The sequence below is a fragment of the Eleutherodactylus coqui genome, chromosome 4, assembly GCF_035609145.1.
Source record: "Eleutherodactylus coqui strain aEleCoq1 chromosome 4, aEleCoq1.hap1, whole genome shotgun sequence".
NCBI lineage: Eukaryota > Metazoa > Chordata > Amphibia > Anura > Eleutherodactylidae > Eleutherodactylus > Eleutherodactylus coqui.
The window spans coordinates 82,064,081-82,077,843 of NC_089840.1; the positions used below are offsets into that span (position 1 = coordinate 82,064,081).

At 43.7% G+C, this 13,763-nt stretch overlaps 1 long non-coding RNA gene across 1 annotated transcript; it reads left to right on the forward strand.

The window, feature by feature from the left end:
- Positions 1–1,276: 1,276 nt before the first annotated feature.
- LOC136624667 (uncharacterized) lies at positions 1,277–12,499 on the forward strand. The gene is made up of 3 exons (XR_010792375.1): positions 1,277–1,379; positions 8,604–8,861; positions 11,452–12,499. It is a non-coding gene; the product is annotated as an uncharacterized lncRNA (long non-coding RNA).
- The last annotated feature ends 1,264 nt before the right edge of the window (positions 12,500–13,763 follow it).

Consider the following 13,763-nt stretch of genomic DNA (forward strand, 5'->3'; position numbering starts at 1 on the left):
CCCCTCGCGTTGTTGATGAGGTATCCGACACCCAAACAGAATGAGTAGTGTGTGGACACATAGATTCCCCATTGCTATGTCACTCGCAGCACCTTCGGTCACACCAGGTGTTGGCTGGGACAGAGTCAGACCCAGGGACCGCTCACATACTTCCGACACAGAGTATTGCTGCATTGTGGAGATGTGTAGAAGTTCTGGGCTGGCACCTGAGTGCCCTTTATGACCACGTTTGCAGCTCCTGACGGTGGTGGCACAGGATTGGAATGAAGATCGAACGTCAATGTCTCATCAATTCTCAACAGCATTGTGGGCTATCGCCCCCTCCCCCCTTTTAAAGAGGGTCGCTACCTGGCCCTGCCAACCCTCTGCGGTGTGTGCCTCCGGTTCCTCCTCATCGCAGATGCACTTATAAATAGACATGAGAGTGGTGTGGCTATAAAGCGAGCGTGTGGCATGAGGGCAGCTCAAGGCTGCGCAGGGACACTTTTGTGTGCGCTGCAGACGCAGGGTCGTGCGGGGGGTTGGGCAGCATGTAACCCTGGGGAAGAGGCAGCGATGTGTCCCGCAGGCAGTGATTGTGCTTGGTTGGAGGTAGTGTGGTGCCTAGCTAAGGTGTGCCTTGCTAATGAGGGTTTGTCTGAAGTAAAAATTGTTAGGGGTGGGAGGGACACTCTTGCCACTATTGTGGCTTAATAGTGAGACCTGGGAACCTGAGATGCAGCTCTGCATGTTGCCCATCGCCTGCCCTATCCGTTTCTGTGGCCTTTCCATCACTTTCGTAGGTTTTCCAGATTTTCACAAATGAAAACCTTAGCGAGCATCGGTCATATACAAAAATGCTCGAGTTGCCCATTGACTTCAATGGGGTTTGTTACTCGAAACGAACTCTCGAGCATCACGGGAAGTTCGACTTGAGCAACGAGCACCCGAGCATTTTGGTGCTCGCTCATCTCTAGTGAGGATCCATGTTAAAATCTGCATGTATTACATGCAGATTTTGATGTGGATTTCACTTCCTCATGTTCATGTAAAGCTTACGTGTATGGAAAGATCTATTTCCTTCAGTAGTTTTGCACTTCTCTTCTGCATTTACAGTCAGCTTGTTGTGATGTTACTCCGAAACTAGAACATGAAGCAACGCTCTTCTGCTTTCTCATTTCTGTGGAATAAGTTCATGTAAGAACATCCCGTGAGAGAGAGAAAAAGTTCTAAGTAAGACGTGACGCCCCTGACTGCCCCCCCCCCCCCTACATATCAGCCAGTTGTTTATCTTTAAACAATGTAATTCCTGCTTCCTCGAAAACGAGCTTCAGTCCGGAGAGTAGATTCAGCTGAACCCTGCAATATAGACGGCGCTGCTGATCCCTTCTAGATGGCAGGTAATGTATCCTGTTTAGGAGTCTTCATTTTAACTACATCAGTGTGTTTTGTACATCTGACTTATTATATTCTAGTCGGATCGGTGATGCAGGGATTATTCTGATTGCCAGATTGTAGTCGGGAAGGAATTTTCTTCCCTATAAATGTTGAAAATTGTCTTCTACCTCATGGGGTTGTTTGCCTTCCTCTGGATCAACATTGGGGGATAATAGACTGAACTAGATGGACATATATCAGGCTTACACACTATGTTACTATGTTAATGTGTGCAAAACCGTGATCTGACCACAAAGTGTATTTGCATAATAATAATATTTGTGTTAGCTTTATGCCGTTTCCAACAAGCGATCTCTGCGTTCCTGAGGTCTGTTATCAGACAGAGATCAATCAAATACGCTACTAGACGAAGGAGTTCAGCAGTAGTAAAGTATTCGGAGAGCTGCCGGTACAAGTATTACACAGCTGTATGGCAGATAAACAGAACAGGACTGTTGAATATGACTGAGCCAATATAATTTGCAGAGCAGCAGAACAAGGTTTTTATTAGTAAGTTAAATAAGGGCCGTAACTGAGGCCAGGGCCCTGGGTGGAGGCCCACATGGTGAGGGGCTTGTAGGGAGGATGAGGAGCTAAAGCGTTAAGGATTTAGGGGAGGGTTACAGGGGTGGAGTTTAGGGAATACAAATGCTCTCCAGGGCATAGCAGAGCCATTTTAAGCAGGAAATCAGTAGCAGTCCGACCATCCTGGCCTAAGATTTCCTTATTCCTCAGACCAGACTAATCAGGATGTAGCTAAGAGTGGAAACTTAACTAGCTGAGAGGTTGGGGGGATTCTAGGGATTGAATCTTGTCATGGCAGCTGGTGGGAGTCCTTAGAGTCGAATACGAGACATGACTCTACAATACCCGGGTCATGTCTACCTACTGTACAGTGCTGAGATAGTAGAGAGGAAGGATGGCACACTAACCCTACTTTCATATATAGTTTTTTTATGCTATATTCAGCACTGATTTCATCTCAGGTTTCCATCTTCATGCCAAAAATGTCATGGAGATAGAAATCTGGAGCAGGATGGGGTTTAATGTGTGAAAGGGAAACGTTTTTGGTCTCTGATTCACAAGGTTTTCATCCGTACCTGACTTTTTAGCCTGATAGAACTGGATCAAAAAACACTATGTGAAAGTAGTCTTACAAGGCAAACAGTGTAACAGCTGTGGAAAGCAGGATGCACAGGCTGTATATATTACATGGAAGTGGTCTTATCCTAGCTATGCCACGTCCCTTTACTTACATAGTTCACACTTGGTGGCATAAGAAGGGATAACTATTACTTGACTTGAAGGGAACCTCTCAGGTAATAAGTGCCTTTTCTAACACCCCCAGTCCCCTCATTCTGCTGAACTGTATTTCCCAGCCTCTCACAAGGACTCAGGGCAGCCAGTCTCTCATTGTCTGCTGAGCACTATCACACTAAGGGTATGTGCACATGGCAGAATACAGCTAGGATTTTTCCATGTGGAGTCCGCTCTAAAAGCCGTGGCAGAAATCCACAGCTAAGCCGTATATTTCATTCACATATTTTTTTGTGTATCCAAACATGGATATAGCCCTGAGAATAAGCAAAATCTGCATGTGGAATTTCCTACCTGATTCTATGCGGATTTGATTTTCAGAAGCAGAATCTGCCATCTGCACATACTTAATACAGTGCTGGTACATCAACATTACACATCAGCAATGGTCCCTCTCTGTGGGGAATATTTCTTCTATTCGGGACAATTCCTTACTGAGGCCAGGAGCCGGATATTATGGCAACACTGGTGGCTTCTACACCACACCAACTGTCTTCCCCAGAGCAGCTCCTCCAATTGCTCCATATGTTTCTGTCTAGATTTTCTTTCGGTCCCTATTCAGTGCTGTCTGAACATATTAACATAGTATGTTAGACTGAAAGAAAATAATGTCCATCTTGTTCAGCCACTTTCCACCCGCCCTTGTTGATCTAGAAGAAGGCAAAAAAAAGCCCAATGAGGCAGAAGCCAACTTAGCCCATTTAGGGGGAAAAATTCCTTCCCGACTCCATAATGGCAATCAGAGTAATCCCTGGCTCAACGTTTTGAAAGTTCCTACCTCGCTAGTTATATAATAGCGCTCTAAAAAGGCATCTAGTCCCCTCTTAAACTCCTTTAACATACTCAGTACAATCTGTCACACTTATCATTTAGTAATATTATACATATCTGTAGCATCTGTTGTGCAACAAAATCGATCTTGTTTAGGGTTTAATCTGGAGAATATACCTGGGGTTCCCCAATTTTCACCATGTAACCCCACCATTTGGGATCTGGTGTTCGCTATGGGGGACATCAGACCCTTACCTCAAAATAGTCTTGGTTATGTAGCTGCTAACACAACGGAGACAACTACCTGAGTGCGTAGACAGTAACGTAGTCATAGAACAGAGCCAGAATCAGGGCAGGTGAAATACGTTCACAACATAGATCAGGGCAGGCAACAGATAAAGAAAGCATAGTCAAATATCAAGCCAAGGTCAGGATTAGAGAGGTCAGGAAAGCTGGGTGGTTCTGGCAAGAGTCAAATACCAGGTGACCAGACAAAAAATAGCTTTCACACAGTATGGTGACCTTTTGCTCAGGTACCTGCCATTGGGGTAGGGTGCTTTAAATAGCTATAGGCCTTATTGCATGGGCTGGAGATGGAAAAGCTGGTTGCTTGCACTGGCCATTTAATAAGACATGGATTGGCAGCGCACATGCACCCAATGGGGATCGAGAAACTGATGTTTGCCACAGACCACACGGGAGATGTGGTGCTGGTTACGCCCAACAGCAGGTGGAGATAAGAGACACAGACAGCCATGATCAGCAGGTATATAAAAAAATCCTTTCTACATATAACCAGACATCAGATTAACTGTGATAACAAACTACAGTTACATATAAGTATAATAGAATAAAGGTTACACAGTTCAGAAATCCAAGGCAAGTCTATTTGTAGAAAGTCAAAGTCAACCTCATGACAACCTTGTGAAAGAAGAGGGAAGGCCTGCAGAGTGCATCCTCTGGAGTCCTTTTCCCACGTTGTTTTTACTCAAATACCTGCATTGAGAAGAGCTAAGTGCTCCACTCCTCTGTAAAGAGAACGCACCAGTGCTGGCTAGTAAGCAATTTATACTACCAACACAAGACACTATTGCACTTTAGCCCTATATAGTATTTCTTGTCTTTATACCATATATAATGAATATTCTTATGTTTTATATTTAAACTTATTTGAATAAGTTAATGTTTTATATGTATTTTAATTTTAGCAAAAGCTCCATTTTTTATTATACAATAATGAGGGCTATTTTAGATATTATTTCCATCCATTTATCTATATTGCTATAGATATGGACCTAGAATTTATTAGCCCAATTATAAAATTGGAAGCTATGTATCCAATTATTCAATTACTAGTTTAATTATTTACTTGTATTCTTCATTTTTCCACTTATTTGCTATAAATTACTGTTTTTAGTATTATAAATTAAATTTTATGCAATTGCCCCCCTATATGTCAACATATTCTCCATTATATGTACAGTGTTTCCCCAACTAAAGTACCGAGGAAGGAGCGCAATGGCCCCAAAACACGTCTATTGTATGCTGGGTTTATTCTTAAAAAGAGAGGAGTCGAGCTTAGAAATACATCTCGTGCCTCTTTAATAAAAGGGATTGCGCCTACAACCACTTTTTTCCTACATTTATTCTATGTATTTGCACATCCTCCTGGGAAGGTGTGATGTTTCGTGGACCGGCTGCACCCTCTCAGACTTATCAGGAATTGAGCAATCTCACTCCCATATATAGAATAAAGGGAGGAGAAAATAAAATTCCCAAACCAAAACATCGGTTTCTAGACTGTGAAACTCTCAAGTACATGCTCCGCTCCCTCTTTTTTCCTCTCATCTTTCATTAGCTAACCTCACGACCAGGGGCGTACCTAAAGGCTCAGGGGCCCGGGTGCAAAAGTTCAGCTCGGGGCCCCCCCTCCCCGGGCCTCAACCCCACACGCCCCCGTACCCATACCTAGATCGTGCTGCATACATGATCTGTCCCTTGGCGTAATCTTTCCAAACATGATGCATTTCCTGAAGATTTGTTTGTAGCCCCGCAGGCCACTCTCACACACACACCTCTTTTTAGCGCTATTAGCACAGCGCCCCGAGTGCCGTACTAACCGCGGTACAACACTCCCAGAGATTTTAATGAGGTTACTCAAATTTGCGCTCGAACACGGTGTTTCTAACGCTGTGATTTTCGAGAGCTGTCTGTTCTGTTCCTGCATTTTCGTGGTTTTTAACACATCTCATCACCCATCACAATGATGGGGTGCATTGAAGAGTGCTGTCAAACGCTGTAACCTGTGTTCAAAAACGTTGCTCGAAATCATGGTAAAAATGCCACGATTTCGAGCTGCGTTTTCTGAACACATATGTGAGAGCGGCCTCAGGGGGGTCATGTGTTTGTTGCACTTTAGAACCACAATTAAAGGGGTTGTCTCGCGAAATCAAGTGGGGTTATACACTTCTGTATGGCCATATTAATGCACTTTGTAATATACATCGTGCATTAATTATGAGCCATACAGAAGTTATTCACTTACCTGCTCCGTTGCTAGCGTCCTTGTCTCCATGGTTCCGTCTAAATTTGCTGGCGGCTTGCTTTTTTAGACGCGCTTGCGCAGTCCGGTCTTCTGCTCTGAGCATGAGCCGCTACAGCTCTTCTGCAGAAGAGCTGTATCTTCTCGGGAGTGCGCTGGAGCAGCCATTCTGCTACCATCCTCTCTTAGAGGAAGGTGCAGAGCCGCCCAGCCCAGCCGCCCAGGTAAATGATGGGTGACGGACTGACGGGGGTGACGCGTGACGGACTGCCGCTGTGGCCCCGGGGCCTACCGCTGTGGCCCCGGAGCCTACCGCTGTGGCCCCGGAGCCTACCGCTGTGGCCACGGAGCCTACCGCTGTGGCCACGGAGCCTACCGCTGGGCCCCGGAGCCTACCGCTGTGGCCCCGGAGCCTACTGCTGTGGCCCCGGAGCCTACTGCTGTGGCCCTGGGGCCTACCGCTGGGCCCCGGGGCCTACCGCTGTGGCCCCGGAGCCTACCGCGTTCAATCCCGGGGTCCGGTCGGCGTCAGCGGGGCGTCTGGTTGTCAGGGAGACACAGCTGGTAGCATCTCGGGAGCGCGCACGTCGGGCTACAGCAAGTGACGGGAAAAGAGCCGGCGGCCATCTTGGGGAAACTTTTTATAAGTTGCTGAAACACTGGAACTGTAAGTACAAACCAGCTAGAAAAGTCATTTACAGGGGGGCTTAGTAATGTATGCTTAATAAGGGGGACTGGGCAAAAAAAAAATTTCACTGCTTCCGCAAGACAACCCCTTTAAGACACATAAAAAACCTGCATGCAGTATTTAAAGACAGCGTACGGTATTAGGATGACTACCCACTAGAGTTTTTTTTCACGGCGTAATTCGCAGCGGTTTTTTTTCTGCAGGGGTCTATGGGACTTGTAATGTTAAAATCACGATCGCGCAAAACCGCGATTTCGCGGTAAATTGCGATTTTGCGCGATTGCTATTTTAACATTACAAGTCCCATAGACCCCTACAGAAAAAAAAAACGCTGCGAATTTCGCCGTGAAAAAAAACTCTAGTGGGTAGTCACCGTAAAGGAGCAGCAGACACTATTAATAACCGCATGCAGTTTTGATGCGTTTTTTAATTGCGTGTAAAGGGTGCAAATAAATACAGTAAATCCAGGGAGATGTATAACTTATACCAAAGAGAGAGCTACATAGATAGATAGATAGATAGATAGATATGAGATAGATAGATATAAGATAGATAGATAGATATGAGATAGATACACACACATATATACACTTACCCCAGGGCTCGGTCCACTTCTCCTCCATGTGACAGCAGCAGCAGGAGAGGTAAACTCAGAGGCTTCCCCATTCAGCAGGAAGCGGGGGGGGGGGGGGCAGCACATGATCACTGTGCCCTGCCGTCCCATGTGACCTCCTCCCCTGCCGTCCCATGTGACCTCCTCCCCTGCCGGCCCATGTGAGTACCTCCCTGCTTTTCCTCTCAGGCTGGCTGTTCTGACTGCCGCATCATGCGGGGGAAAGAACGGCCAGCCATTAATGCAATGAATGTGCATGGGGGTATGGCGGAGGGCAGCCCCAGGGCCCCCTGAGCTCACGGGCCGGGTCGCCATGGCGACCCCAGCACCCCCTGACGCTACGCCTATGCTCACGACAGAGACGATTACAGGAAGCTGTATATGGCTAAACAGAAAGTCCCCCTTACTCTGCAATACATCATCTAATTGAGCATGTCATGATTTTTTATTATTCTGCCAGAAAAAAAATATTTCTAAGTATATCTGCCAGGATCAGGGAATGTAGATCCATTAAGCCACAGACTGGTTTGGCTTTGGGCCATATCTTAAAGCAACACTTGAGGAACCCGGTCTTCACCCTTTAACTTCACTGATTGGGATGTGGGCTTCGGTGTGGGATCCTCAGGCCAATACTCATGAAGTAGTCTCAGTACTGTGTCAGCTGATGCTGTTAGAGGTCTGGGCTTGGTATCTGAGGGTGTAAACAGGAGCGTAGTCAGTCCGAGTCAGGACAGGTGACACACTTCAACATGAGGGACAGGCCAGAGGTCAAACCGCAGAGAACAGGTCCGGTATGGGAAATCAGGCCAGAGGTTGGGGCAGGTAGCGAACAGAAACATAGTCAGTGTAACAAGCTTGGGTCAGGAGCAAAGACAGGAAAGTAGTCAGGAACATCCAATGTAAGGAACCAGAACATCAGTACAAACTTGATACCAACTTTAGCGAGGAAAAAATGACTACAATACTCAGGCACCCTCCACAGAAAAATGGATGCCTGATATAGTCAGGTGTCAAATATGATTGGAGTGGGAACACTTTGTTTAGGTTCACTGGCTATTGAGGACACAGCCAGTGCCAGGAGGGGTAAGTCAGTGACCATACATTGTAACAATATCTAGTTGTAGCGTATAGTAGGAAACAATGTTGAGGGATCTAAGACTGAAATCTGCATGGCAGTTTTAACCTTTACTCTTACAGCTGGTAAACAATGTTCTGCTTTCCTCCATCAGTCTTTCATTTTGAATTCTATTCTGTAGATTAACTTAGAAGAGTCCGACTGCAGTTAGTAGAACGCTGCAGAGAAGCACTTATACAAGGATTGATAGATGACTTACTTCATCAAAAAATACTCAATAATGCAGAGGAGTCTATCATTCTAGATAACGCTCTGCGTGCAGACAAATGCCGATTACTGATTGATACAGTAATCGGAAAGGGAGATAACAGTTCCAACGTACTACTCCAAAAAATCAGAGAAAGGGATCCGATACTAAGTGAAGATCTAGGAATAACAGGTACAGTTATACAATGTGATTATATTGCATTATTACCTACTCTCACTGAAAAATGGTGTACTCAGTACAGACGTCATGGGTCTTCCTAATAACAGCAAGGTATCACTGAAAGGATAATGATAAAATATAACTTCTAATAATTTTCATTAAAAATCAGGAATTGATCATAGCCAATAGTGATGACATTAGTGTGAAGCAAAGTATAAACCCCCAAAAGAACCAAAAAACACAAAAGAGAAAGAACGGAGGATGGGGAAACACACCAAGAAATGGCTGGATCTCCTTCTGTAGTTGGTTATCCCCAAAACATATACAAAAAATGTGCCCTAATGGATATTCGAGCGCGATTTTTGTAATACCCACCACAGTCCCTAATTTATTAAGTTGTGTGTGTTACAGTCACAGGGCCCTTGGCATTGCACTGATTGATCATGGAGGCGAGAGCACAATGTTTATTGGTAAACGCCGCAGCGCAAATGCAGCCTCATGGGTGATAAAACACGAGATGCCTGTATCAAGAGTTCATGTTAAAATGTCCTGTGGCTTAAAATTTGGTTGTGTAGTTGTAATTAAACCAATATCAGTAGAGATAACACGCATTTGTTGTGGAACCCATCTAGTGACATAATGAGCGATTAACTCTTTTTATAACATCCATTGATTAACCCAACTTTATTTGAGTCTACACGCATTTCAATCAAACTAATCAGGGGTCCTTTATCGGAAAGTACCAGTTTCTTTTATTCCTTAATTGGGTGCCTCATATTCTATTAGCAGTGGTAGTTCATTGACAGTAATGTGGATGTAACCTTTATAATAGTAAGCACACAATGCCTGTGTAGACCTCAAATATGATATAAACGAGGGGACAGGGAATCACCCTGGACCTCCAAATATACGAGGAGTACTCAATGGTGCTACGATTAGGTGTAGAAATACAAGGGTTAGACCCAGAAGTTGCAGGGTCATTTATTACCTCAGTAGACCCCCTATGCTGCACTTACTATCTGGCTGCTAGAAGTGACAAAGGAGCTGATTGCCATGAGCCAGATGTAGCTGCTTTTTGTCTAGTGTGGCTTGATGACAGCTAGCCTAGCTACTCTGGCTAACTAGTATCAATCTAGCCTAAGTTAAAACTGCAGTCAGTAAATTCTGACAAGAACTACCAAGGTGTGGCGTTGTGGAAGAACCACATAGCATGGCTGCTTCTTAAAATGCCAAGAGACTGCTGAACAGGATTACCTCCCCTTTCAGATCCTGGAAGAACCAATCAAGATGTAGATACACACCTGTAGGTTAATAGCAAAAGTTCATGCAAGACACTATCCAGTTATCAGGTCTGTGCAAATAACAGACTTCAGAAACTGAGACAAAATTAGCTCAGTCAGTAAGAGTACAGCGCTAGCAGTGGAAAGGTCGGGGCTTTGATCGCCATACGGACCAATTACTTGGAGTACTGCATAAAGCAGGAGGCTAGATCCCATGAACCAGGAGATCCTGGGGTCTCCAAATTCCCAACACCATGATCATTTTAGACCATTGCTATGCCTTGCTCCTTTTATATATGCTAAACACCAACATCAGAAATGGAGATAAAGTTAGCTTAGTCAATAAGAGCATAACATTTATAGCGGCAAGGTCGTGGGCTTGATTAACTCACGAGCCAGTTACTTTGAGTGCTACAATAAGCAGGAGGACAGACCCAATGATCCAGGAGATCCCCTCCAAATTCCATGATCATTTTAGACCATTGCTATGTATTACTCCTTTTATATATCAGTCCAGCAATAATAGATAATGTCAGCAGACCATTCATTGTACCTAATCATAACATGAACAATGCTCCTGTCCCTTATACAGTCTACAGTTATTAGATCAGAAAAAATACCTGATCCTTGTCATCACCAAGAAAAAAAACACATAATGATTGGATTTATCAAATGGATGCGGAGTCAGTAAATCTGTGGTAAAAACAAATATACAAGCTATAAGAGCATTGGGGGCCATCGCCTTCCCACAATTAGATGCATAATCTCCCTAACACAGACTGGAAAAATAGAGATAGACGGAAAAAAAAGAACACATCTTTTTTAGTCAACTAAGGAACAGAATTAGTGGAAGCCAACTGATCTGCGGCTTGTCCGCAATTTAAATGCGGATGGGCCGCAGATCCCGCGCGAAAGCAGGAGTTAAAAAAAAACCACTCCACTGCGCACGTGCGGCGGCACGCCCACACTCTTCCCCCGTGAAGAAGATAGGAGACCTGGACAGATAAGTAGAAGACCTGCAATGTCCTCAGCTGTAAGCAGGGTTGGATTCCGCTGCGGGCTCCCACATGCGGAATCCGATCCGCCGGTGGACAGGAGGCCTTAATCTCCTCTGCATGTCTCTGAGCCCCCTTTGCATAGGAAAATACCTAACAATCATCCCAATTGCAGAGGGGGTGACCTTACCATTACCCTTTTAATTTATGAGGGGTGGGCGAGAAGGGGTTAAGAAGCACTATATTAACTCTCTCATTTGTATACATTCTAAAAAGTAAATGTATTTTTTGATTTTTCACAATTGGTTATTTTTTTTCTCCTCATAGGCTAAACACAGATACAAACAGCTGCCAATTCTGGAACGGCACACCCTTCTGAAGAAATGTTTATTGCTCTCTGCACATTAGCATTTGCCAACAGCGATTTATATATTGCTTATTTAGACACGTCTACTTTCATCCTTGTTACTAAAGCTTCCTATACACATTAGATAGTGGGATAACGCTTTTAAACTGGGTCGAGAGAAAGTATCTTTCTTGTGACCCCTGACCAGCATGTTTTCAAGGGAGACCAAACTTTACAGCTTTTAATACAAAATATTTTTAAAAAAATAATGTTAAAAAAAATACAACTTTGCACTTTCCAATTTGTTTAAAAATTAATACAAAAATTTAACCCCCCACCCCCATATTTGGTGTCACCGTATCTATAACATCCAGTACAATAAATTGAACACACTATTTATTGTGCACAGATTTTTGCATGTACCCCAAAATGGTACCAATAAAAAATACAGCCTGTCATGCAAAAAGTAAGCCCTCACAGAGCGCAGTCCATGAAAACATAAAACGCAACGATGTAAAAGAAAAAAGGATTTTTATTGTGCAAAAGTGGAAAAACCTTTAAAAAAATCATTTTTGGTATTGTCGTATTTGTACCAGCCAACAGGAAAGATATGGCATGTCAATTATGCTGCATGATTATCACTGTAAAGAACAAAAAAAAACAATGACAGAATTGATGTGTTTTCGCTCCAAGCCCTCCAAAAATAGAAAATACTAAAAGCTTACGATACATTATATACACCCAAAATGGTACCTATAAAAAATACAGTTTGGGCCTTATGGCCAAAATAGACCATGTCATTAAGGGTGAACCAATTACCAATTACCAGTTTTTCCTAGAGTTATTGTTTCTACATACAATGAGGCTTATTTACTAATACTGGCTTAAAAGTTAAAGGGGTTGTCCCGCGCCGAAACGTTTTTTTGTTTTTTTTTAAACCCCCCCCCTGTTCGGCGCGAGACAACCCCGATGCAGGGGTTAAAAAAACAAACCGGAGAGTGCTTACCTGAATCCCGGCGGTCCGGCGTCTTCATACTCACCTGCTGAAGATGGCCGCCGGGGTCTGCTCCCTCCGTGGACCGCAGCTCTTCTGTGCGGTCCATTGCCGATTCCAGCCTCCTGATTGGCTGGAATCGGCACGTGACGGGGCGGAGCTACACGGAGCCGGCATTCTGCACGAGCGGCTGCATTGAAGAGAGCAGAAGACCCGGACTGTGCAAGCGCGGCTAATTTGGCCATCGGAGGCCGAAAATTAGTCGGCACCATGGAGACGAGGACGCCAGCAACGGAGCAGGTAAGTATAAAACTTTTTATAACTTCTGTATGGCTCATAATTAATGCACAATGTACATTACAAAGTGCATTAATATGGCCATACAGAAGTGTATAGACCCACTTGCTGCCGCGGGACAACCCCTTTAATGTAAACTTAGATTGGACAGTCTCAAAATCCACCAGATCTGTTGCAGTAGCTTTGCTGAATGATAAATCTATTGACTTTTAAGACGGCCTAATCTAAGTTTAGACCACCTATTAGCTGACACCAAAAATTGCGCCAAAGTTGGGTGCAATTTGCAGAAATTTGGTACAACTTTGGCACAATTTAGACCATGCCTCTTTGTTGGACAGTTGGAAAAACTGTCCAAAGTGTTTAAAAACATATAGTAATGTGGCACAAAGCATTTCAGTGCGTCTTGTTTCTACGGCGCACAAACTGCCGCAAAAATTACATGATAACTTTATTCTATGGGTCAGTACGATTGTTACGATACCAAACTTGTACAGTTTTTTTTTTACTGTACTACTCTTTTTTTTTTTTCAAAGACATTTAATTTTTTAATTATTATTTTCTGCCGCCATTTTCTGCACGCAATAACTTTTTTATTTTTCCGTTGACGTAGTTGTGCGAGGGCTAATTTTTTGCGGGATGTCCTGTAGTTTACGTAAGTACCGATTTGGAATACATACGACTTTTTGATCGCTTTTTATTGCATTTTTTTTCTGGGAGACAGGGTAACTGAAAGTGCATTTCTGGCATTCTTTATTATTTTTTTTGGACGATGTTCACTGTGTGGGGAAAAGAATGTGCTAATTTAATAGATCAGACTTTTACGGACGCGATGACACCAAATACGTATTTTTATTTTGTGATTTAGATTTTTTAATTATAGATATGGCAAAGGGGGGTGATTTAAACTTTTATTACTTTTTTTTTTATAATTCATAAAACTTTATTGATCTTTTTTTTACTTTTCTTTTAAGCCCAACTGGAGGCTTACAACATACGATGCTT